Source organism: Tyto alba, unplaced genomic scaffold, assembly GCF_018691265.1.
Source record: "Tyto alba isolate M040663 unplaced genomic scaffold, T.alba_DEE_v4.0 Super-Scaffold_42, whole genome shotgun sequence".
NCBI lineage: Eukaryota > Metazoa > Chordata > Aves > Strigiformes > Tytonidae > Tyto > Tyto alba.
Genome location: NW_024881318.1, coordinates 25,278,464 through 25,303,831, shown reverse-complemented (window position 1 = coordinate 25,303,831; position 25,368 = coordinate 25,278,464). Strand labels below are relative to the sequence as shown.

Genomic DNA, 25,368 nt, shown 5'->3' with positions numbered 1-25,368 from the left:
ATTATGTCCCCTCCTGCCACAGGAACAGACCGGTCACATCAGGGGCATGGATGGGGGCATTCCCAAGCATGTAGTGCAGGAAGATGCACAGAGCCCTTAGGACAGGGGTGAAGCTGCTGCCAGAGATATTCCTTGGCCCCGGCATGGGGTGCTGGGGAGGGGAGCAGCACGCGGCACTCAGGGGTCTTCTGCGGGGCTGGGCAGCACCAGTAAGCCCTAAGCAAGCATCCCCACTCTCGATGCATTTCAATTTTGGTACTGGATCACAGGCTATGGGGCTGTGGAGATTCAGTCTCGTTGGTCAGCGTCTAAAAAGACAACAAATGAAGGAGCCACATTGCCAATCTACAGATGCTCTAAACTGAGCTTTCCTGTACAAGTGAGCTGCACCTGGAGAGAACGGTTGTCTGCTCCATGGACCGACGCACAGAGTTCCCATGCTGTCCTCCCAGCTGCAAGGAGCTTCTGACAGAGCTTACACCTACACCATTTTGTCGGTAGGCCTTGAAAGAGTGGATTGAAAACACACTGGCCTATACTTGCCCTTAGAGAATAAGCAGATCATTTCTGCTTATTTTGGCACTTAAGTCTACCAACAAAAAGTCCCACTGTGGCAAAATAGTCTGTCATCCTCATAGCAGGCTGACTTGATTAATATAGTTGCAAAGCTTGTTTTGCAATTCAAACCTTGTCAAACCAAATCCAAAATTATTTTTGTGGATAAATCCAATTACATTGTAAATACTGAATCAGAACAAATTTTCTGTAATTACCAAGCAATTCTGTAAAAATGCTCTTAAAGGAGGCTAAAATGCCTCTCTTTCTTACCCTGCCAGCCCTCCTTGTCCCCCTCAGGGGCACCTTTCTGGAGCAGTACTGTGCTTGGCAGAGGAGGCAGGAGACAGCCTGCATGTGCAAAGCCCCCAGCTTCGGGCCGGCTTGCAAGTGGCAGCGCTCCACTCGGCCCCAGTGCTGCTCCAGTGGGAGAAAGGTTTCCTGACAAACTGGTGTCTAATGGAAATTAACACTCTCCTGTCCTTGTCCTCTTTCCTCATTTGAAGTCCTCTCCTAGCTGGATATGCTTCTGTCAGATCAGTCAAGGCATCAGCAGGTTTTGATCTGCCTTGTTACAAAGACAGCAATATTTTAAATTATGACATTTATTGTATGTGTCTATTTCATTAACAAAAAAAAAAAAAACAAAAACAAAAACAAAAACATTTTTCTGTTTCTATAAAAATATCAATAGGCAAATGTTGGAAGTTTCCTCTTCCTTTAAAGCTGGCAGACATGTTGTCAGCATTACTAATTCTGAGAAGTTTGAAGACAAATGCCAAGTTTATTTAACTATTTGGATAAGATGGCAGCCTTGATGTCTGTAGTACCTTTGGGTTTGTAGGGTCTAATTTTTAAGTGAGTGACTGCTTGAAGGGCTCAAATAATTCATAATAGTGCTTTTGTGTTACTAATTTCTCCAATTGAAATAATGGGGTACCCAGGGCAAGGGTCTCACAAATAGCAACTGCTGCGAATGGTCCTTCCAAAATGGCTGGATTGTGCACAGGAGAGAGTATGTGTTCAGCACAGCAGGTGGAAATATTTCTGAAGAAAGCTTTTTTCCATCTAAAAATAACAGTTGGTTAAACCAAATGTTTCCCAGGAACGTCACAGTTTTGACAACAGCAACAACACCGAAATGTGAATGGCATCCCCTGACCACAGTGGACTTTGCAGGATGAGAAGGAAGGGGATGTCCCCGGGCTGGTCAGCTGCATCAGGAACAAAAGTTTTTTCCCACCTTCCTGGCCAATGTCCTGACCGCGGAGCCATGCTGTCCTTCTTTCTTTCCTGCTAGAGATACTCCACTTTAGTGACAATACAGAAATGTCCACTGGTGCCAATATAGAAACAAATGAACATTTTTAATTTTTTCATAGACAAAGTTATTGTTTTCCAGGCAGACTCAACAGGACAAAAACATTGACAGGCCATTGGCAAGGCTGGGGACTTTCTGGATTTCTCCAAGCCAGGACCAGATCCCCGTTGCATTATTAGTGCTATATTTCACTTTAACAAAAATACGAGGAAAAAAACCCCAAGTTCCCTATCTCCAAAAGGTTTCCACCCACTCCAATAAATGTCCTTGTGCTGATGATGCTTAGACTAGGAATTTATCATTATATTTCAAAGATGTACTTTAAGTATTTACATGTTACAACTTCCTGAGTAATACAGACTGTACTTGTCTAGAGCTGTTTCTAAAGTACATTTTTTTAATTCCCAATTACTCCATACTTGCCTCAAGATAATTTCATGAGAACTGGAAAATTTCATGAGAACTGCTTTGGCCCTGATTTTTACAAGATGTTATCAGAATCAAACCAAAAAATAATTAAATAAATATATAGTATCTCTATGCCAGTTTTGTGTACCACTCCTGGTTCTATACCATGCACAAGTTCCACATTTCTATTTCATTGGTATCTGTCATATTAATGAAATGATAGTCTTAAGACTCAGTAAATATGTAAAAGTGTGGAAAATGATGCTAAAATACCCATGACTTAGCCATGAAAAATGGAGAAAAACATTTAATAAAACCAGGACATCATTAAAAGCACCAAATCAGTTACCTTTGATATCACGGACTAAAGAGTGTCCCAGTTCCCTGGTGGGACAACAGAGGAACAGGCTGCACTTCACTAACACATTTCAGGTTTATTGTTATTTTTAATGGTAGAAAGGAGGGCAATGAGGTGAATCTAACAATTGTAATGATGAAAAAATACTGCTGTTCTGAAAAGAATAATGATGTACTCGTCAGTGAGAACATGCAAGTGAAACCGGTCTGTTCTTGCTATTCAAGCCAGACAAAAAGAGATGGGACAGAACAGTACATTTAGGAACAGCAGTAAGACATGTTTACCATCATTTTAATATCCCTTTTAGAGCTTGGAAAGCCCAAAGCATGGACTAGTGTTTAAAGAATCCGTTCAGTTTTAACCAAAAAAATAAAAGTGGGGAGAGCCAAGCACTATTCAAGGGCTTTGCCCAACAAGCATAAAAATGTTAAACGCAGTTCAGCGGGAGGAGTGCCGACTGCAGTTTAGCCCACCCCGGTCCTGCAGTAGGGCGGGCACTGAGGAGAAACACGCAAGCCGGGAAAGAAGAGCGTGAGCAGAAATGCTCAGGGCGGTGCGACTGTGCACAGGCCATCCAGTGAAGGCAAAGACAGCCCGGGTGTCCCACGCCGGCTGATGGAGGTGGGACCAGCGTGGCTCCCCTCCAGCCGTGTGTGCCCGTGCCCCCCAGCACCGGCGCCTGCCCCGCACGCCGGGGGCTGTGCACCAGCCGAGCGGCTGCCCCGCGCCCGAAACACGCACGGGGTGAGTCCCGGAGCCACGCCGGTACAAAGGCTTTAATAAATGCACAAACAGGTCTGCTGCACACCGTAGCCATCCTAAAGATGTTTTCAAAGGAGCACGCCAAACGGTTGAATTTCAGCCTTACTACGATCAAACTGGGTTAAAAGCTCAAAAAAAGTTGTACATGTATAGTGAAAATTTTGCCAAAAACATTCATCTGCTGTCAGGGCCAGCTGAGCGTTTGCAACACTGTCAGTAATGCAAACGAATGGTAGCTAACCTGTAACTACAGTGATGGAGGTGGTAACAGATACTGCCCAACTGCAGCTGGTAGCAACTGAGCGCGCAGCTGAGAAGGCTCCTGTCTGCTCTGCAAACCCTGCTCATACTGTTTTACCCCTAGTTTTCCCCCTCACCCTCCTTTCACTGTCGGCTGTTACACCATGTCATAAATGTACAACATCTATAAGATATGAGCTGGCATTTTGGTATTTAGTTGTGTAGTCTGTGACGTTTGAATTTTATTTTGATTCACAGTTTCTCTTTTATTACAAACCACTGTAGTGATGTAGTGGATGCACGTTTGGCTTAAGTAAGCATTGCAGGATGCAGATAGTGCCCCAGCCTGACCTTCTCACCTTTGCTTTGGTCTCTAGGCCTGAAAAGATCGGAAAACTGGTACAAGATAATAAGCTTTATCCAATAAAATTATCTTCCTTCTCCTTTTGGTTAGAGATTTTTAGAAGAACAGTCCTCATAGTGGAAAAAAAAAAAAAAAAGTATAAAACCAGTGACGTAGATGAGAAAAGTGTTTCTTTAGTACTTTAAAACAATAAAACCAAGTTAAATCATCCCAGAATTTAAATTCTTCTCTATTTCAGTGCTCCCTATTTTGAATGCACTGCAGGCACTGATGTTACTAAGCAGTAGCACCCACTGAGGATCAGATATGCTTGTCTTATGTGTCATAAGCACCTTCTTGTAACATTTCAAATTAATTAGAAAAGCTAATATACCCTGTTTTAAGAAGAAAAAAATTGTTTGCTTGACTCTGAATCACTGACATTTGAGACCCAGCCTAAATACTCCTTTAATAAATACATTGTTTAAATATAGGTGTTCTGGTCTGTATCATGTTAACATACAGAGATTCAGTTTTAGTGTATTAGCTTATCAACATTTCAGCAGCAAGATCTGGTCTAAATTACCAAATAATTTCCATTTGTGAACCATCAATCAGTTTCATCATATCTAATGGACAGAAAAGCTTCTTAAAAATTTTTTTTGAGAGAGAAATTTCTTGACTTAGGGAGTCCTAAGAGAAAATCCAAAGGACAATCGATATCATTATTCTACTAAGATTTGGATTTGACTTCTTCTTTTTAGTCCTGACAGGAAAAAAGAAGGGAGGCCTGAAATATTCCCCTTTTTGTACTGCTCAACACCAGATTTGTTGTTAAGGAAACTGGAATTTTATAAATAAAATAATGTAAAATAAATAAAGAAGATGTAAAAGCTGATTGTGCATAAGCCTAGTGTTGAACTGATGCACTAGCTAATGTCAAACAAACTTTTGGCATCCTTCCTATTGGCCATCAGTATTAATAAGGTTTCCTATTTAATAAACAGGTGGTGGTTGTTTTGTGGTATGTTCCAGGCTCACTTCACCTTTGGATGTTGAAACAATGAGTATATCAAACCATGTAGTTTGCTCCATACCTTACAGTACTAGAGTGTCTCAGTGTCTTTGTCTTTCTTGCCTACATATATACATTTAAGAATCAGTTATATGCTCCTTCTTTCAAGTTTGAAGAACACGGACATCCACCCAGCTGTGCAACACAGTAGTAAATTAACAAGTGAGATTGATCTGTGTGGTGTGTATGAGTAGAAATACATGCCCTACTGCCCCAAACAGAAATATTTTAATACTGCGTCTCTCACTCCATCCCTTGTTGTTACCTTTCTGGAGTCCTGCTTTGCCAGAAGCACAGTGGGATGTCCATGGGACCATGGACTTCCAAAGACCAAGTGCACAAACGGTTCATTCTGGAGAAACAGAAAGCACCTATCTGCAGTGGCAAATTCACCCACCCTGCTGGTCTGCCAGGGCTTGCAAGGTGCATGGTGTCTGGCTGAATCCCAGCACACGCTGTAATTGATCAGGGGAGAACAAGATTGGGCATCCCTGTCCTGTTCCTTACAGGGAATTTAAACCCTATTGTTGCACCTTTTAGGCCCTTGCAAACTGCATAACATGCTATTAGATTAAGCAGTTATATTTTTTCCCAGTGTCGTGTTTCTTTGCATAAATACAAATTGCAGATGCCATACATGTTGCAGCACTGGTTTATATTCACATGATAATTGCCTAAGCAAATTACAGTGCATGAGTAAGCAAAATGAGAATGAAGAGAGGACTCCGCACCTGGATTAAAGTTTTCCATTACCTGCAGGACATATGTTTATCCCTGTGCTTGCTGACCCAAGAGCATGTCACTGATTTATTTGGTGCTCTCCATTTGATGAAGTCCCCGCATCACTGGCTGTGTGGGAGCACTGGAATTCAAGGAGCAGCTGAATACCTCTGTGACTGAAAGCACCAGCTCTCTCTATTCCCACCCTGTGCATTCTTCTCAGACTATACAGGTTCACAGCTTTCACCTCCCTGCACCTACAATTGTGATAACAGAGGTTAAGAAACCTCTAGGATTATTAATTTTTTAAGCAGACATGGGGAGATATCCTACCTGAAAATGAGGTGGTCTTCAAATCACCTCTGTTTATTGAGGAAGGAGCACAAGATTTGGGAAGATAGATTTGGGGAAGAGAGATAGGAGCGATGCAGAATGCTTCAGTTCTTCCACTGCTACTTGGTCATTCCTGAGTTTTGTAGCAATAACAACAGTTTTGGGGCTACAGATGAAGGTGGGTAACACTCACAGAAAAAAAATGCAGTTGGTGTGGCATCTCTAAAGAGACTTCCAGCTAATTTTATCCCCAAGGTTTATGCCACTGTAAGTCATGTTGGCCAATACTAACTAGTGTCTTCTAGTGTCACCAATAATGGCATCTGTGTTCATATCACAGAAAAGAAGCCATGAATGATAATTCAATATTTCCCATTACAATGTTCTCAAATTTATTTTCAGCAGCATTTTACCTGTTTGAGTGCACTGGTTTACATCTCTCTAGCGCTGCATCAATAAAGACCTAGTGTTCTATGTCTCCAAATGCCTCTCAGATATTGAAAAAAATATAATATATATCACAAATAGTGAACTTTTAATGTTCTCTCTTGTCACTGGTTCACTCTCACTCCAGCCAATATTAATCCTTGTTACTCTCTTGACACTGTTCTGTTATGAGGTTTAAAGTGCATCTGCTACTTCACTGTGTAGGGATAGGTAAAAAAGAGACTAAGGGGAGAAATGATAGCTCTGTAGTGAAAATAAACATAGCCTTGGATGCAGGCAGAGTCGGGATTAGCAGATGCACACACTCCCAGTCACACTGCAGAAGGCAGCTTACGAAGTTGGGCTCACACTGAGATCCTCTGCACAGTCAGCATCAAACCATTCACAGCTCTGCCCTGAGTTTAGCATTTTATTTAATTTCTCAATTCTCACATGTTTTATGTTGGATTCAGCAACAAAACTTAAAGGTGGGAATGTGGTAGCCCACAGGAGCTGTGAGTTTGTCACAGAAATTAGGGAAGTTACCAGAGCAGGTGTGAAGGCAAGAGGGGGACTGAAGGGCTGTGGGAGCTGGTAGAGCGGCTGGGGAAGGAGCAGCAAGGAAAAACTCCAGCAGGGAAACCATAGCCAGGGAGATGGTTGAGGAGCAATGAGTAGAGAAAAAGAGGTAACAGCAAACAGGGAGATCTAGAATTCATTTGGTCTCCAGTGTGCTCCGACATCCTTGCTAAAATAAGCAGAATGGTTCAGATGGCCGATTATATGGCTAGGAACACCCCAGGTATTCTCACCGTATGGTACACGCAGTCCTAATGAAAGCCCAGGGCAGTTTGTTACTAGTTTGCTTGTGTAAAACATAGAAGATGCACATGGATAAATTAATATTACACCCTGAAGTTGGAGAATTTTCTGACTTTTAGTATTTGGACTCTCAATCCCTACATTACTTCATGCACTATACATTCAAACACATCTAAGGAAAGTTAAGCAAAACTACTACAAGTTACTGAAAATCATATTCTCAAGTTGTCATCAGAGTGCCATGTTAAATCTTGGACTTGCTTACAAAACTAGAAATGTGTTAAAAATGCACTCAGACTTAATTAGATATGGTATTCCTGTTATAAAGTATAAACCTCAGATCAGTGAGCTCATATGAAAATACCAAACGTGATGGTTTTTTTTAATTCTTTTTTTTTAATAATATACTCTTAAACGTGTTTCTTTTATCTCATCACTTGGCATAGTTGTTAATCACTGGTAGGAAGTATGCTCTGCTGTGGCTTATTTCCCTTAAGAAAAAACAAAAGGATCAGGGCCACCCATGTCTAACGAGGATTTTTACAAAAGCAGTTTCGAGGAGAGGGGCAGCTCTCTCATCCCATGCTCTCCCACACTGCTCCTGATTTTCCTGCTGTGAATGTTCTTCCAAAAGGTTAGGCTGGCTCTTCTCATTGCATCATTTGTTATCCCAGGTCTCTCCATGAAAAATAGGAAACAGTGTAGAGTGCATATATTGCAAAGTGACTCCTCTTCCTTTATTAGTTACAGATGCAAGCAAGGAAACCCAGAGTCTTCCATATTAAAGCCTATACCGTTAGCAGAGTTGTTCCCATAAAACCTCCGAGTCTCAGGCAAGAAGGTCAACTATTGTCCAGGAAATATCAAAGCAAAGTCCATACAAGAAATTCAATTTCCTGGTCCAGCCAGCTCAGCACAACTGTCTTTATGAGACATATTCACAAGCTCAGACTTTCTTCCCTAGCAATCGTGAGCAGATCCCATTCTTGGAAACCACCTTCTGCATATCTCACCAGATAAGGGGGTAAATACATTCTACTCCTCATGAGTTTGGCAGAAAGAGTCTCCAAACAGCCACTAAAGCAAGATCGCTTGACCAGAAACAGTCTATTCTGTTTTTTTTTTGTTGTTTTGTTTTTGTTTTTGTTTTTTGTTTTTTGTTTGTTTGTTTTGGTTTTTTGTTTTTTTTTTTATTGTAACTGGCTAGCTACAGATATAACTCTGTGTGCAGAGTGGATACTTCACATGATGATAACCATAATTCTACCCAGACACCATCCTGATGGATTCCTCCAGTCCCTTCACCATGTAAACCCAAAATTATGGCTACCAGCATGAACCAAACAGGAAAAAAAACAGTATCTGACAGTTCATTAATTTATATTGTGAAACAGCAATGGGATCTTACATGCAAAAACTTTAATAAAGTGTATAATTGCTGATGTTTGACCTCTGATATCTAAACTACACCTCCTGAAAATCTGATCTATGAAGGTCATGAAACAAAAAAAATCAAACCACAAAACTTGTACTGACTTGGTTTTGGGACCATCTGACCCCTTCATCCACAGTCCCTTATCCACAGGATCTTTTGTTATAGCCCCGGTTGATTTCCCTTCTGTGAGTAGTCACAGGACTGAGGTATTGGATCCACCTTTTGGATCTTACTTGTTTTCAAACCATCTCAGCTGGATTTGCACCAACAGAGTGTCTAACCCTTCATGGTCCTTCCTCAGGCACAGGTGCTCTCTCGGGTGATTATGCAGTCAATGACATAGCTGTTCCAGTTCCCTGATTAACTGCCTGAGGACTACATGATATGTGGAGCATTTACAGCCTTCACAAACAAACTTTTTACCATGCAGTCAGCCATTTCACTTATAGGCTAAAGAGACAAGAGAGATAAGATCTGGGCAAAAAATGATGTCATTCTGGGGATCCTCAGTACACTTGGGCAGTACGACTCTTTCTGCTTCCCCGTATTTATGCTCACTCTTCCAGTCTGGTCATGGTAAAAACTTCTTCCCCCTTTCCAGGTGTTGCCATTTTCCTTCCTCTTATAAATTTACTCACCAAGCGTTGTTGGTAGTCTGCAGCTGGTACCCTTCATTGTCTTGGCAAGACAGTTCTATTGGTTATTACTCTTAAAGGAATATCTCAGATTCTCAGACAGTCTCCCTTTACTGACATAAAATGGACAATTCAGGTTGCACCAAAAGTGATGGAGAGTCTGTAGAATGGAATAAGTGCACATTGCAGAGTTCTCTGGCTTGCTGTAGCCAGGACCCCCTTTGCAGCCTGGGTTAGAGCCATGTGTGTTGTCTTGGCCAATATGCAGCAAATTAAAACTACCTGGAGAGCAATCACCTGGCAGTCAGTGTGTATTCTTTGTACCACCTTTGAGAAACATGAAACTGTCTGCATAGTTAAGGAAACCATGGCACATTCAGTCTTACCCTGGCCCTACATCTCATGTTTGCCTATTTTATCTCTTAAAAAATAATTATGACTACATGTTCTATTCACTAGTGTATTTGTTTTGTTTTATCAAACCTGTTTTTCTTGTTATATCAGCATGTGATCCATCAACTATTTAATACAATTAAGAAAAAACCCAGTAACTCTGCAGGTAAGGCTGTGCACACAGTCTAAGGCTCTGATAATATCACAAGTCATGAAAACTTTGCTTTTTTGAGAGAGTATCATTTTGTCAGAATGACTGGATGTGGGTTCCTTTGGGTTAAAAATGAGTTCTGTAGGGTTTTTTGGACACAGCTTTTGATTGTGTTGCCTGAGTTTTTAAGACAGGAAAGAAGCCTCTAAGTGATAAATGCTGCATCTAAACATGCAACTAATTATGCCGGAGACAAGCAGCGCTACTGTTGACAGGAAGAGCAAGTTCTGAGAATGAACATTTCCAGGAGTACCCTGGCATGCACATTTTGACAGCATGATGGTATTTAAACTGCTTATTCTAGAAGCTTTGTTTCCAAGGTTCCCTTATTAGGTGACTTGAAGTGACTGTGTTTCACTTGATTGAAGATCTCCCATTTGCTTTACAATACAGTTTGGAGCAAGGAAATTTGACCTACTCATGCTGACCTTTAAGGTGATGTTGTCCTGACTTGCAGTACTGATGGATTTCCAAAATAACTGTACATCCCATCTCATCCTAAGATCTCTTGCATACCTGATGGATCAAGAGATATATTTCAGTGGTTTTATCTCTGCTGAATGCATTCGGGATAGTACCTGCATAATAATTTCAAGGTCTACAGTTTTGTTGTTTAAATTGATGAGGCCTTATTTAAGGTTGAGTTTCAAAAGTATATAACACTTTAGTGTTTTTGTCTCCTTTCCTTCCTGGCCTTTGCATGCCAGGTATTTTTGTCTGCTTTTCCTGCTGGCTATTGCATGCCAACTAACTTATTGCTATGGCACAGAATATACCCCATCTGTCACAAGCATTTTTTAACAGAGTCTAAGCTGAATGTTGAATGAAGCCATGCCTTATGTAGAGGAGTTTTAATTACTCTTCAGTCTGTGGAAGAGGGGAGTAAGGCCAGGATGAGGAGGACTGGGTTGTCAGGAAGATAGCTGGAGGGAATCAGAATATATCATTACCTAAGGGAGTGGTATCCTCAGTCTTCATCTACTTTAATTCTCTCACCAGACACATCAAATGATAGTGCTGTAGGGCTTAAAAAAATTGGGGCGAAGCTGGGGCAGCGGGTGGCTGATAATGACAGCCTGTCTAAATGTCTGAGTGGCAGACAAGTGGAGAGAAAGAAGTTTGCGGTACAGGCTAGCTAAGGTGGAGTGATAATGTATTTGTTTTTATCTGCTTTCTTTCCTGAGCAGGGTTTGGCAGCTGGTTAAGATAGCTAGCTCTACATAAGATTCACAATGCTGTTTATTAAATTTTTTGCTAAGAAAATTGAAATTTGGCAATCATCTCATCTTGCCCACAACTGATTGTTATTGCATGGAGCGCAAGAAGGAATGACTTGAATGGCTCTTGCTTTATTGGCAGAAGCAAGAGGCAGCCACTGTCTGATTTCTTTCCACACCTCCTACAAGGGACCCAAGTTAGGAGTCCGCTGCAGATGGAATTACTCGGGGTAAAGGAGGAGATCTGCAAGAAGTGGTGTAGTTGCAGCTCTGCCAGTCTCTCCTTCCTATGAAAAAAAAACATGTCTATTCCATTCCTGTCTCATTATTTACACATGGAAATCTATTTCCTACTCCCTAGACAAACCTGGAATGTGTTCCTCTACCTTAATCAGCTCTTGTGGTACATGCATATATACTTGGCACCATAGCCAGAAGTAACCTGCAGAACCCCTGTGATCCCACCCCCAGCCCTGTGAGGCCAGGAGATGATGATTCACCCGTCAGAGCTAGGAGCCCTGGCACTTCCCACTGATTCTCATGGGAGATGAGTTGTCTCATTAGCCCAGAACTTCCCTTTCCTGCCCAGACCTGGAGATTACAATAAACCGGCAAGTGAGGGGTAGTATAGTGCTACCCCATCACTTTCTCACAGAAGACAATTCCTGACTTAAAAAGCTTTTCCATTTCCAATGAAAGAGAACAGATGGAAAGATGAGGAGTGTGCACATGGAAGGGTGGGGTTGCTCTTACTCAACTGTGTGTATTTAAAAGTTAGGCTTTTTTCAGGGGTAGTCATAAGCCTCCACTTATAGACAAAAGGGAGAAACAGGCACCTCCAGAGACACATTCACGCCATCTGAGACAGCTATCTAAAGACAGCACCTCTGGCAGGTGATTCATCCCATCTACCATTTTCTCCACAGACTAAAAGGGGAGTCTAGACAACTGAGTGTCTAACCTTCAAATGGCAAAAATTAGGTGAGATGAACTCAATACAATATAGATAAAAATAAACATGGGTACGAGAGTTTCATTTGGAGACCATCCCCCCAGCTGTTCATCTACAAAGTTAATGTTGTTGATTTTTTCCTTTTTAATGTTAACTGTTATCTGAAGCCAAATATTTATTTAGTAGTGAAACAGGTCAAACCAGCTATTATAGATCTGCCTGTTGATTAGCAGCAGTTTTGTTACCACATAAGACAACTAATGCACCATTCCCATCCTGTGCCATGGTAGCCTTTTAATCTGTCTGTCCCAGATATCATGGAGCCCATGATATCCCAGAGGAAGACTCTCAAAGGTTTCTCTCTTCCACTCCCTGCTGTTTAAGCAGACAAGAAATTGCTCAGATGTAAAGGTGGCTGGCCACATATAAATATACAGTGTAGAGTATATAGACTCTTTGAACCTACCCATCACTCCAGGTTTTAAAATTACTTATCTGTGATGGTAGTCAGAAACTAATTCCTTACTAACAAAGTATTTGTAAAAAGCTCACCACCAATAGTCCTAACTTCTGCTCTCCTGGTTACACATCAGGTGACACACACAGAGTAAGATCTGCATTTCTTTCCTCGATCTAGGACAACAAAGAACTAATGTAATGCAAAGACCAGAAAGCAAAACAAAGCAAAATGACATATCCTTCCCTAAATGCTTTACAGTCTTAATATAAAAAAAAAAAAAAAAAAAAAAGACAATAACCAGGCACAGAGGGGAGTACAAGAAAAATGGCAGCAATGGACAGCTTGTCAGGCAGTACACATTGCACATCTGCAACCTGGCTTATTCAGGCGTCTGAAAACGTCATGGAAGAAAAGAGCTTGATGGAGACAAGCTGGCATTCTGCAGAGGCTTGCAGCAGGCTCCAGAGCACCAGGGAAACATGGGCTTTCTCAAAGCCAGACATGAAGTTTTCTATTCCTTCAGAGAAAGCAGAAGGTTCAGAAGAGTGATTCAAAAATGGCATCTTTTGTTGCCCAGAGTAAGTCTGTCAATTCTCAGCAAAGGATACAATTTAAAACATATCCTTCTCTCCCTGGCACGCTATTGCCCAGCTTTGGCAGCTCCCCACTCAGCTGCCTTACACAAATTCCACTCCAGGGTGCCAAATTTCCAGCAAATCCATGGATCGGATTTGGATGTTAGAAATGCCATTGGGTGCCTACAACTCAGGAACTATGACCTTCAGCAATATAATGTTCAACTCTCTTTGGCTATAGACAAAAGGCACTGAAGGGCCTCATAGAAAAAGAAATAGAAAGGCTGTTCACATATGTTTTAGCTAGCAATAGGACAATGCTATCTAGGCTGCCTCAGATTGTGCCCTGCCAGTTTCCAATCTGCAGAACTCTGGATGCTCAGTCTACCCCTTTCTAAAGAAAATAAAAAAGACTCAAGTTCTGCAATAAGATCCACAGGAGAGGTACAAGGTTAAGAATGAGGGCCAAAGGTATATAGAATTCAAACAAGCCATACTGCTGAGTGCAATGGACCCTGGAGGACTCCCTTAAAAGAGATCAATGCTAAACAGTGCAGTTTAGGTTTGGAGAGGAAAGGCATTAGTACTAGCCTGACAGCTTTCCATTAGCCCATATTTACAGCATGGTGGGGAGAAACTGTAGCTCATTACCCTAATTCATTAGCCTTACCTGCTCACCTCATGTCCTCCGTGGCCTAGAGGCATTGGTGGCTCAGACTGGAGGAGTGGGAGCAAGGTGATAGTGGCTCATGAGGGGCTTATATGCTCTTTACATACTTGGTGCAAGGGCTTATTTGCCTCAGGTCTAGCTTAATATTCAATCTCTGCAGTAATCAAAGAGCATGGAAATATTTGTAATAAGCAAACAAAAAGGCCACAAGCATCTCTTTCATATTCAGACAAATATTTGTACATCTCCTCATTCCCTTTACCTTGCTTTTACATGTGTATTACTCAGCAGGATCATCTTTCTGTGATTTATTTATTTTCATGCTCGGATTTATATCTTGCAGGGGTCCGTATTGCCCAGCTCAAGGCAAAAGCCAGGAAAGAATGAGGTTGCGCTCCAAATACAACTTGTAAGTTACCCACAGAGTGAGAAAGGTTCCGACATGAAGTTGTGTTCTGTCTTGCATTCCCAAATGGAGAAAAGCTTTTAAATCGAGCAAACCCACTGTACATCCACAGTAACTGGAAGCAAATTATATTATCAGTTTCCAAAATGAGAAAACACATTTTCAATAGAACCATAATACACAGGCCCATGAATTAGTCTAGGTCCCAAATAAGTATGATACTGAGGACTTTGGTGATCTATGAGTGGCTGCTGGCACTGACTGTGCCTGACAGGAGTTGCATCCTTCTGTCTCAGTGTATCACCCTGTAAATGTGGTGCTTGATCAGCCACTGCCTGTGTGACCGTGTGACCCAGGCCCACGGTACAAGGACAGAACATGATGTTCAGCCTCAGTCTCTGAGGGACTTCCACATTGCTAGTCCCTTCTGCCTTTTGTCTTTGCAGTAAAATGAAACACATATTCCAGTAATTAAAAGAATATTCTCTTAGAGCTTTCGCATCTGCGTTTTTCATTCCACATTGCACTGCCAAAATCTGCAGAGCAAGCCCTATCTGTTAAAAATGGGTGTTAAAGACTTAGAAAAGCATATAGTTTTCCAAAGCCATAGACCAAAGGGCCAGTAGACCAAAGTCTGCAAGATGAGAACCTCTTCAGGGCACATGTTTTAACTTATTCAGGAATGAGTAAACTCTGCTTTATCCTGTTGTTCTTTGGTTTGCACAGAATAAACATTCCAGAGTGATACACATAATACACAAAGGCCCATTTCTGGCTTAGGGAACTAGGGATTGTATTGTGTTTTGTTTGGTCTTAGACCTGAAAACAAAAGACTTCAGTTGGGGATATTACTTATTTTTTGAGCAGTAGTGAAACCAATCTGCACTCTAAAATAGGCATTCAGGTCTATTCCACTTCTTCAGGGGAAGTGTAGGTACTCAGTCTTGTGCTGCGATGTACCCTCCTCATTTGTGCTAGCACCGGAGATTGCTGGGCTGGAGTATCAGCCAGGGTAGAGGACTGACATGGCTTAAAGCCCTCCTGCTCCCTTTTCTGTCAGAGCACACAGACAGAGAGGAGCCTCTTTGCTTTCTGGAGGACTTCAGTGAAAGGACAACCCATTCACTGGGTACTGGCCCTCAGCCCTGGATTTGGTCATCCGCTTGGGCCAGACTCTCCCCTTGGGCATGGTTCAACATGGTCACGCAATACCTTCAGTGGTGATCCTGCCCACTGAGATGAGACCACAATTTAGCTGTTAAAGCTGACACAAATCCTGATGCAAAGTCTTCCTTTGTTCTTTGTTATCTCAGAAAGAATTTCAGCCTCCCTTGCAGCTGTTATTTTTATCTAACAATAATGCCACTTTTGCGGTCTTTACAAAAAATTAATATCTGTCCAAAACCTATGCTTAAAATAGCACTGTACAGCATTTAAAGTATTCTTTCTCTTGCATTAGTACTTTTAGGCATCATGCTTAGAGTTGTCTTTTTATGTGTTGATTTAGGTAGTTGCATTTCATGTTGCAGGGATGAAAATAACACATATTTTTTAAAACTACTCTCCAACTTCCAGTGGACAAAACTGTGTCCCAAATGGCACAGAACCATTCTGTCATTCCTTTTCTGGTATTGAAGAATATTTTTCTGTGCAAGTTTTCCTACTGAATCAGTAAAACTATATGCGGTATAAGGCATGATTTGGGAATAGTGAACATACTGACATTTAACCCTTCATTACAGCAGTGCCTCTGTAACTGTAGTCATATACCAAACCCAATATATTGCCTAGGATAATGTCAATAAAAAACTTAAACAAATTAGCAAATAAACAATAAATCCACCCTCATGATTGACTGCATGCTTTTACATTCAAATGGGCAACAAGTTGTATATGATTTCTTGGATTAGTATTTTCTAGATATAACATCTTTTATGTCACTATTTATATAAAGATTTAATTAAATTCTTAATTTTTAAAAGGTATTATGTAGAAAATTAAAGTCTCTTTATATGCTCCACTCTTCCAATATGCTTAAAATATTGTTAAGATTTGGGGAAAATGGGTCAAGAAGTCAGGGAAATCTAAAGTTTAAAATGAGGTATTACCTGGTTTTGGAGATTGTACACATGCATGTAGAATACCTTGTTCTCGGTCATCACCGTGGTTCAGATGTGTTATCCTTGTCTCATTGAAATGACTTCTCTCATTGCTGATGATCTGTGCTGGCAACGAAGGAGGCTGGCAGGTCACTAATCTCACGTAGCTACTAGAAGTGCTCTGCAGGCTGCGCAGGGTCCAGAACTCCTGCAGCTCAGGGCTGGAGGCCTCGCTGCCGCACGCACCGCACAGGGACCCTCGGCGGGGGCCGGGGCAGTCGAGTGACCAGAGCAGGGGGAGAGAAGTCATACGCAGAGACAGGAAGGCAAGTGGATGTTCTCACAGCATCTGCTGTTGGCTTGTATATCTGTGACCAGCATGGAAAAAAACAGACTGGCCATCGGATGTAAGCCTGAATTTGACAGGGAGTACCCTGAGAGCTTTTTTCATTCATAATGATGTACCTTCGATTTTGAAGGAGTAGAGCTTTTATATTCAACTAAAAATTTTCTTCATGTAAAGTAATTCTGTTGGAAACAGATGATCAGTTCTTAAATTTCAAAAGGATTTTGGAGCTATTACAAAGCTCTTCTTCAAGCATGAGTCAGATTCCTTCCCCACCTTATTGAAGGAAGCAGATCTGCTTACTACATATACTTCAGCCAGTGAGCTTTTGCTTAAGATGAATAGAAAGTGTGATGTAAAATGAGGACCATGGGAGTCCATTGATTTAGTAGTCACTCATTTGCCCTGTCCTGAAGGTGTACTGTTCATTTGAGGATGTTTCAGGGAATGGAAATATACTGACTTTTTTTTTTTTTTTTTTTTTTTGATGGTCAGAATGACAGTTTGGGTTTCTTCTCTCTGGAAAAAAAAAAAAAAAAAAAAAAAAATCTTGGAACAAGACTAAGCTCAAGGTACATAGGCTTATACTTAGAGAACATGACATTTTCCACTACAAAACTATGGACAAAACCAACACTTTTGTAAAATTACTTTATGGACACCATAGAAAGACAAAGCTGTAATTGTCATAGGGAATTGAAAGAGAGTGACAAAATATCCTGACATTTTAAAAATGACCACTTTATGATTTCTGGGCTTCTAAATCTGCCCTGTTTCTTCCCTTTCTGACACCTGGAGTGTAATCTATTCAAGACAAGAAGAATATGTATTATGATTAAGGATGAAATCTATTCATAGTAATTAACAATAGAACAGAAAGGTACCATTGAAAGGGGAGTTTTCCTCAGTCGGATGAGTCTTCAGCAGGAACTGTACGTTCCTCTTCGGAACATTGTACAGAGAAAGATGGGACTTGAGAGCAAGCCTGGCATCTGGCACTAAATCTTACGCGCAGAAGATAGGCAGCTCTGCTGCACAGAGCTCCATGGCACGCAGCCTGGCAAAGCCCCAGACTGTATAGTAATAGGCCATGTTCCAGTTATGACTTGATTATAATAAAGGCAGAAATACCCTCATCTCACCTGGCTGTATAAAAAACAGGCATCCCATCCAAACCAGTCATCTTGTCTTTCCCTGTTGTTAATGCTGAGAGACAGACACTCCAGAGGGTGATTTATCCTTCCTCTTATGGGTGCATGTCCTAGGATAACACCACTCACCTTCTGAAATAAATTTTGAAGAGAGACAGGTTACAGTCTTAACACCTCATCTCTTCCAGAGATTTTAGCAGTTCCCATTTAAAAATGGCAGCACTGCCACAGTGGCTGCAGCATCTGTGAGAATGCTGAAGGAAAACATTTTTGGCTACCAGTCATGTGAACCTGCTTTAGGATGTTGTTGGTGACACGGTAATGTAAATACCAGTGGTTTCCAGAACCAGATCTATACCCACATTCCCTCTGTGACTAGCCAAAAGGGAGTTGTGCTGGCAGTAGGAACAACAAGATGTTTTTGCCACGCAGCATGGAAGGATAGGATGACAACTCTCCAGTTACCTCCACGTACCTACAGAAATTAACAGAGTGGATGGCAACACAATAGATAGAGCAAATTTGATGAAGAATTCAATACAATGGATTCCTGTGGTGTGGATTGCACTACTGTATAATGATCCCTCTGTTAGGTGTAAGTTGCACATCCCTACATGAGAGGTTTGATCAGCTGTTTAATTGTTTTAAATTTTCATCGAAAGATGAGATTGCAATACAGATGTAAATATTGTCTTTTGTTTCCAGAGAGGCATCTAACTCTTAACAGAGAGGACATATTGGCTCCTTTGTCACCAGTATGTAGAAGTTCCACTGCAAGGGAATTCCTAGTGAGGTTCTTTTTGCATACACTAGACGTATTTTCTTCTTAGATGTATCTATTAACCTGTGAAGTCAGTGAAATAATTCCAGGTTTTCACTGATGCAGAGGAGATCAGAATCTTCTGACTGTGACATTAGCCTTCAGATTGCCTGTTCAAGCAAGTCCCACACCATTAAGTAGTTTTTTTTGTACAGAACAAATTACACTATATAGATGGAGGAGGTGGCTTTGCAATTAAAGCTCCAGCCCTGGTTTAAGACCTCTTTGTGCTACTGTTTAGAAGATTTAAGGGATAAACAGCTGTACTAAGCCTGTAGCTCTGGATGACTCGGACTGGGAGACTCAGGTACCCAAGGGCTGGCTTTATCATCCCTTTTTGTATATAGCATGTGGGCACAGATGGAGCAAACCCCTGGCAGAACAGAGATCCCTCCACACCATAACTGTATACAAAAATTAGAGCTGCCCTGAATGAAGAGCACAGTTAGTGTCTGGACTATGAAGTCCTCTCTAGAGAACATAATTCTATTCCGCTATGTAACCTAAATCTGCAATATAAATACAAAGCAAATAGTTTAGTGTAAATGTGTCTTTACATAAGTATATATCTAGGTATGGTTCAGTTTTAATATACCATTGAATTAATCACCAATAAGAAACAAAAACTGGCATCTGGTGAGCCATAATTTCAGAGATGCCATAATCAGAACAAGAAAGATTATTTGGAGTGCTTCAAAGAATCCTTCCCATTCCAGAATCAGATCTCTTGCTGATATTTTAGTTCTTCCTCTGAATAATAATGCTGAAGCTTTATTAGTTAATCAATAAGACATGATAGAGGGTATGGTTATCATAAGATAATCACACCCTGGAGCATTTTGAGGCATGAGCCTTATGCCTCTAATCAGATTGGGGTGAGATTATCTTTTGATAACCACACACTTGGGGACTGGCTCATTTCTATTATGAGAAAATTTTATGATTGGGGAAGATGTGCATTTCTGCTGCAGAAAAATGAAAATAGTAGTTTAGAATTAGCAGGCATTTCTCAGATTTCCTTTTGGAATGCTTGAGGGGAATTCCTCACTATCCATGCTATTTTAAGGCAAAAATAATTTCTAAACAGGTGACATGCTTGGGAGTCAGTTTTAACCTACCATACATATCAATATAGCTACACACACACACATATATATACACATGCACCAAAGAGGCACACAGGAAAAAATATCCAATGATAAGTTTGCTATAGAGATGCAAAACAAAGAAAGGCATTGCCTTGTTTTCTTAAAAACCAAAAACAACAACAACAAAAAAAAACAAACACAAAAACACCAAAAAACCCACCAAAAATCCCCCCAAACAAACTGTCTGATTAGGTATTGTTTTTCATGTCATATATACTACGCATCAGATCTGTTTATATACATTACAAGCCTATCTGCAGTTAGTTTTTGTCTACTATTTACTAATAGTAGTTTTTTTCTACTATTTATTAATTTACAAAATTGCAGTGTTGATAAAAGTTTCATTCAAAGAAAAAAAAAAAATAGCACATTGCACTGAACCAGGAAACAGCCTTTGCAAATTACAGTAACAATCACACTTGGATGTGTATGTTGAAATTGTATATATACACTGTTTTTACAAACAAATTCACTGTAGAAAACTTTTAGATATTTTGGAAGTGATTTCTATGAGCATTCATAAGGAGCATTAACTTTAAAAAAAAACCTCAAATTTGTAATTAAAGGTGATTGCAAAAAGCAATTTTTAGATGTTTATGAACAAGTATCTGTATGAAATATGTGTGCACACAATCAATCCATGATCAGTAGTGACAGAATTCAATGATTTTGATGAATAAGAGTAACATTAATAACAAAACCTCCAATAACATGAATTTCAGGACTTCATACTGGCCCTAGTAATTTTTAACATTGGAGATGTGTTTCCCCCAACCCTGCTCCAACAAACTGGGAAAGAAAGGCACAAAGGGATGAAATAACTAGTCCAAACTCACCTAGGACCCCAAAGACAGAGCCAAAAGCAGAATCACAGTCTCAGGGTGGAGGAAATTTCTGTGCTATAAGTTGCTGTGTGCCTGAGAGCGCCCAGTCACTAAACCATGTTAGGGCTCTGGTTTATGCCTACTCAGGTGAAAAAGTTCCAACTGGTGAGAATAGGTGAACTGCCTTTCCAGAGAACCACTGACTGTGAGCCCTACTGCAGAAAGCAGAGAGCACAGGAGGTGACCTGTGACCTTTCAAAAAAGATCCAGCTCATAAGAAGCCCCCAAATCAAAGAGAAGGTGTGGCAGAACAACAGCTGCTTCACAGCCCATGTTTCTACTTCCACCATGTTCTTCTGTGCTCTTCTCCACCCTCTCTGTTGGTTATAATTTTTCTAAACTTTGTCTGCATTTCCTAGGTAGGTGTGGTTCTTCCATAAAATGAAGGAAGATATTTTTAGAATGGGATTTTTCTTGCTGTTCTCTTCAGGACACACACCTTTCCCTTCTCTATTTGTTGCCATTATTCCTAGCCATAGCTGTCTGTACAGTCCAATGGCACGAGAGAGATTAGAACAACTACAAAACATTTGCAACTAACTCAGGAACATCTGCTGATCTACCAGGACAACACTTTGTACCTACATAGTTCAACATGGAGCCATTTGAATGATTCTGCTCCTATATTCTGGTATTTGTGAACAGAGAAGGACTCATGGGAGATGTGATGGTAGGTGGCTGTCTTGGCCACAGTGATCTTGAAATGGTTGATTTTAAAATTTCCAGTGTAATGAGAAAAAAGGACAGCAGAGTTTCTACCCTTGATTTCAGGAGAGCAAGTTCTAAGCTATTCAGGGAGCTATTTAGCAGACTGCCCTGGAAATCTGCTTTTGAGGGCTTAGGAGTCCATGAGTGCTAGTCAGTCTTTAAGAACCACCTTTCAGAAGCACAGGAGTAGTGTGTCAGTCAAGCAAGCAGGGCAGACCACCTTGGCTGAACAGGGGACTCCTCCTGGAGCTTTAGAGGAAAAAGAAACTGTATGACCTCTGGAAGCAAGGTCAGGATCCACAGGAAGGTTATAGAGCTGTGATTCATATATGCAGGGAGAAGACATGTAAGGCCAAAGCTCAGCTAGAGTTGAAACCGTGTCAGACAACAAGAAAGGGGTTTTTAAGTATGCTAATAGCAAGGGGAGTTCTAAAGAAAATATTGGACTGATACTTGTTGAAGATAGTCAACTAACAGGGATGAAGAAAAAGCAGAGACACTCAATGCATTTTTTGCCTCAATCTTTAATAACACTGATAGACCTTGGGCTGACTGGTCCCTGAGCTGGAGAACATGAGTGTGGGAACTGTGACCTTCCATTTGTGGACACTGAAACTGTAAGGAAATACCTGTATCAGCTGAATGTTCACAAGTCCATGGGGCCTGATGGGATTCATCTCAGAACACTGAAGGAACTAGTGGATATTATGGCAGGACCCCTCTCTATCATCTACCAAAGATCTTGCGAGTCTGGGGAAATCCCCGCTGACTGGAAGCAGCCAATGTTGTTCCAATTTACAAGAGCATGAGGGATGACCAAGGAAACTACAGAGCTGTTAGTCTCACCTCAGTACCTGAGAAAACTATGCGGAAGATCATACTAGTGCTATTGAAAGATATTTAAAGAACAATAAGAACAATAGATTCATCAGGCACACTCAACAAGGGTTCACAGAGGGAAAGTCCTGTTTAACTAAATTGATATCCTTCCATGATAAGGTCACACACCCACCGGATGAAGGGAAGGTGGTGAGTGCAGTTTCTCTGGATTTTAGTAAGGCTTTTGATACTGTCCCTCACAGCATCCTCCTGGACAAGTTGTCCAACTGTGGGATGAGCAGGTTCATGGTGTGATGAGTGAAGAACCGGCTGAAGGGCATAGCTCAGAGGGTTGTAGTGAATGGGACTACGTCTGGCTGGCAACTGGTCACCAGCAGTGTTCCTCAGGGCTCAATCCTAGGACCAGTCCTCTTCAGTATATTTATCTATGGTCTGGATGCAGGAGTCAAATGCACCATGATCAGGTTTGCTGATGATACAAAACTGGAAGGAGGTGTTGACTCTCTTCAGGGACAAGATGCCTTGCAGAAGGATCTAGGTAGATTTGAGCATTGGACAACAATTAATGGGATGAAATTTAACAAGTCCAAATGCCAGATGCTGCACCTAGGATGGAGTAACGCCGGGCACAAGTACAGACTGGGAGAGGGTTGGCTGGAGAGCAGCCCTGCAGAAAGGGGTCTGGGGTCTGGTGTGATGCTGAGCTCAGTGTGAGTCAGCAGTGTGCCCCGGCAGCCCAGAGGGCAAACGGCACCCTGGGGTGCATCCAACACAGCGTAACCAGCAGGGCAAAAGCGGTGATTATCCCACTGTATTCAGCGTTGGGGCGGCCTCACCTCGAGTGCTGTGCGCAGTGCTGGGCCCCACCAGTTAAGAAGGATGTGAGGGACATTGAGTGTGCCCAGAGGAGGGCAACAAAGCTGGTGAAAGGGCTGGAAGGCATGTCCTGTGAGGAGTGGCTGGGGACTTTGGGATTGTCTGTTTTGGAGAAAAGGAGCCTGAGGGGCGACCTCGTTGGTCTCTGCAGCTTCCTGAGGAGGGGAAGGGCAGAGGGAGGTGCCGATCTCTTCTCCCAGGTATCCAGTGACAGGACACATGGGAATGGTTCAAAGTAGCACCAGGGAAGGCTTAGGCTGGACATTAGGAAGCATTTCTTTACCAAGAGGGTGGTCAAACACTGGAACAGGCTTCCTGGAGAGGTGGTTGATGCCCCAAGCCTGTCAGTGTTAAAAAGACATTTGGACAATGCCCTTAATAACGTGCTTTAGCTTTTGGTCAGTCCCAAAGTTGTTCAGGCAGTTACAGTAGATTGTTGCATGTCCCTTCCAGCCGAACTACCCTAGCCTAGCCTAGACTAGCCTAGCCTAGCCTATCCATTTTGATTCTGATCTTCCTTACTGTAGATTTCGATAAATGTAATGCTACTGAAATTGGTATAATGTGCAAAACCCACAAATACTGGATGAACAGGATTTAACTGTAAGCAGCAGGATCAGACCTAATATTTAGATGCTTAAAAAAATCCCTCAGACTTAACAAAAAAACCTCATAGGATCCAAGTTGTCAAAAGATTCTCTTTTACTGTCTTACTAGGACTGAGCTCTGTGTGCAATTTCTGTCCCATTGCACAGTGAGTCACACTCACACCAATAGAAGTAAGCGTGCAGCAGAAATTTTAATACGTCACATTGCTCTGTGCTGTTGCCCTGAACATACTCACAAGTACAGCAAAAATCAAATGTTTTCATGTCCTTAACATTGAACGATGCAGCATGTGTGCGTGTGGTTGGAGCGTGTGTTAACAGTATAACTGTGACTAGTCTTATATGATGCCCTTCAGAGTCCAAATTATGTAGGTTTTAGTCATGCAGTTGAGTCTTCCAGCCATAACTTCTGAAACATCTTTCAGGGCTAATTTACAAAAGTAATCCCAAAAGGCGAGCAAATGTCCTTTTGCTTTTCTTTACAAGCATGGTATTGCAACAGTGTCCAGTGAGGGGGTTTGCATCTGAAGCACATCACAGAGAGCATGTCACAAGACAGCATTCCTTCTGTTCCAAACTCCCAATGACTTTGATGAAGTTTGGCATGTGTTAAGTGTTCTAAGAACTTCTATTTATATGGTGATTAAAAAAACTCTCCTTGATAGTTTGCGTCAGCTGCTGTTTATTGTATGAAAAAATGGTTTTATTTTTTTAATTGATAGGTCTTTGTAATTGCAGCACAGCTGAAAGATCAGAGTTCTAAAATAGAAAATTAGATACATATGTCCATGGTGATCTTTTGAAGATGATCAGCTAATCACAGACTGTCCCAAAGCCCACCGAAGTCAGTAAGAATCTTTCCACTGCATCCAAGAACTGCAATGCCTGACAAATTAGGTATTACGCTAAGGAGGTGCAACAGAAGTTCAGCTCATCCTGAGGAAAGGCCAATATGCACATTGCTACACTGTGTGAGTTGTGACAGACATATGGAGATGACCCTGCTAGGATGCTCCCCACAGCTTTGTAGCTTATACCAGGGACCAACCTCTGCATGATCACTTTGCACAGCTTCCCACAGGTTGTTCATGGCCCAGGCTCCCACGACTGCAGTCTCTTCTCCACTTCAGCTTCTACTACTCCCTGAAGCAGAAAACATTTAAGATTCAGCCTACAGTAGATCTGTCCTGGCAATATTTCTGATTTGCCATTATGATGGCTGCTGGTGGTGTAAATGGACAAGGCTGTCATGGAGCCAAAATCTGGCCATATGTTGTCCAATTAGCTAAATAAACTTGGATTTAAAAAGAAAAGATGGCAAGTGGATCAGTTTTGACACGAATGCTAAAGTTGCATTTGGCATTTGTTAGCCCTAGGTCCTTTTGTATTTTTATTATTATTACATCATGAATGTCATTATTAGAGTATTTATTTTTAATTGCTTGCTGACTGTAATACCAATTGAAATTAAATTGCATTTGCTTTCCAGCTTTTTTTTGGCAAATATTGCAACAACCCCTTTTAAGGGGAATGATATAAAGAGATTCTGCTTTACTTGTTTTGGTATCTTA

General features: G+C 41.4%; 1 long non-coding RNA gene across 1 annotated transcript in view; it reads right to left on the bottom strand.

Moving 5' to 3' along the window:
* Positions 1–24,929, bottom strand: part of LOC122154650 — a 30,929-nt gene extending 6,000 nt beyond the window's left edge. The window contains exons 1-3 of the long non-coding RNA XR_006166688.1: positions 24,846–24,929; positions 17,905–18,045; positions 16,426–17,281 (exon numbers count right to left, since the gene is read on the bottom strand). This is a non-coding gene — a long non-coding RNA (uncharacterized LOC122154650). The remainder of the gene's footprint in view (positions 1–16,425; positions 17,282–17,904; positions 18,046–24,845) is intronic.
* Between the last annotated feature and the right edge of the window lie 439 nt (positions 24,930–25,368).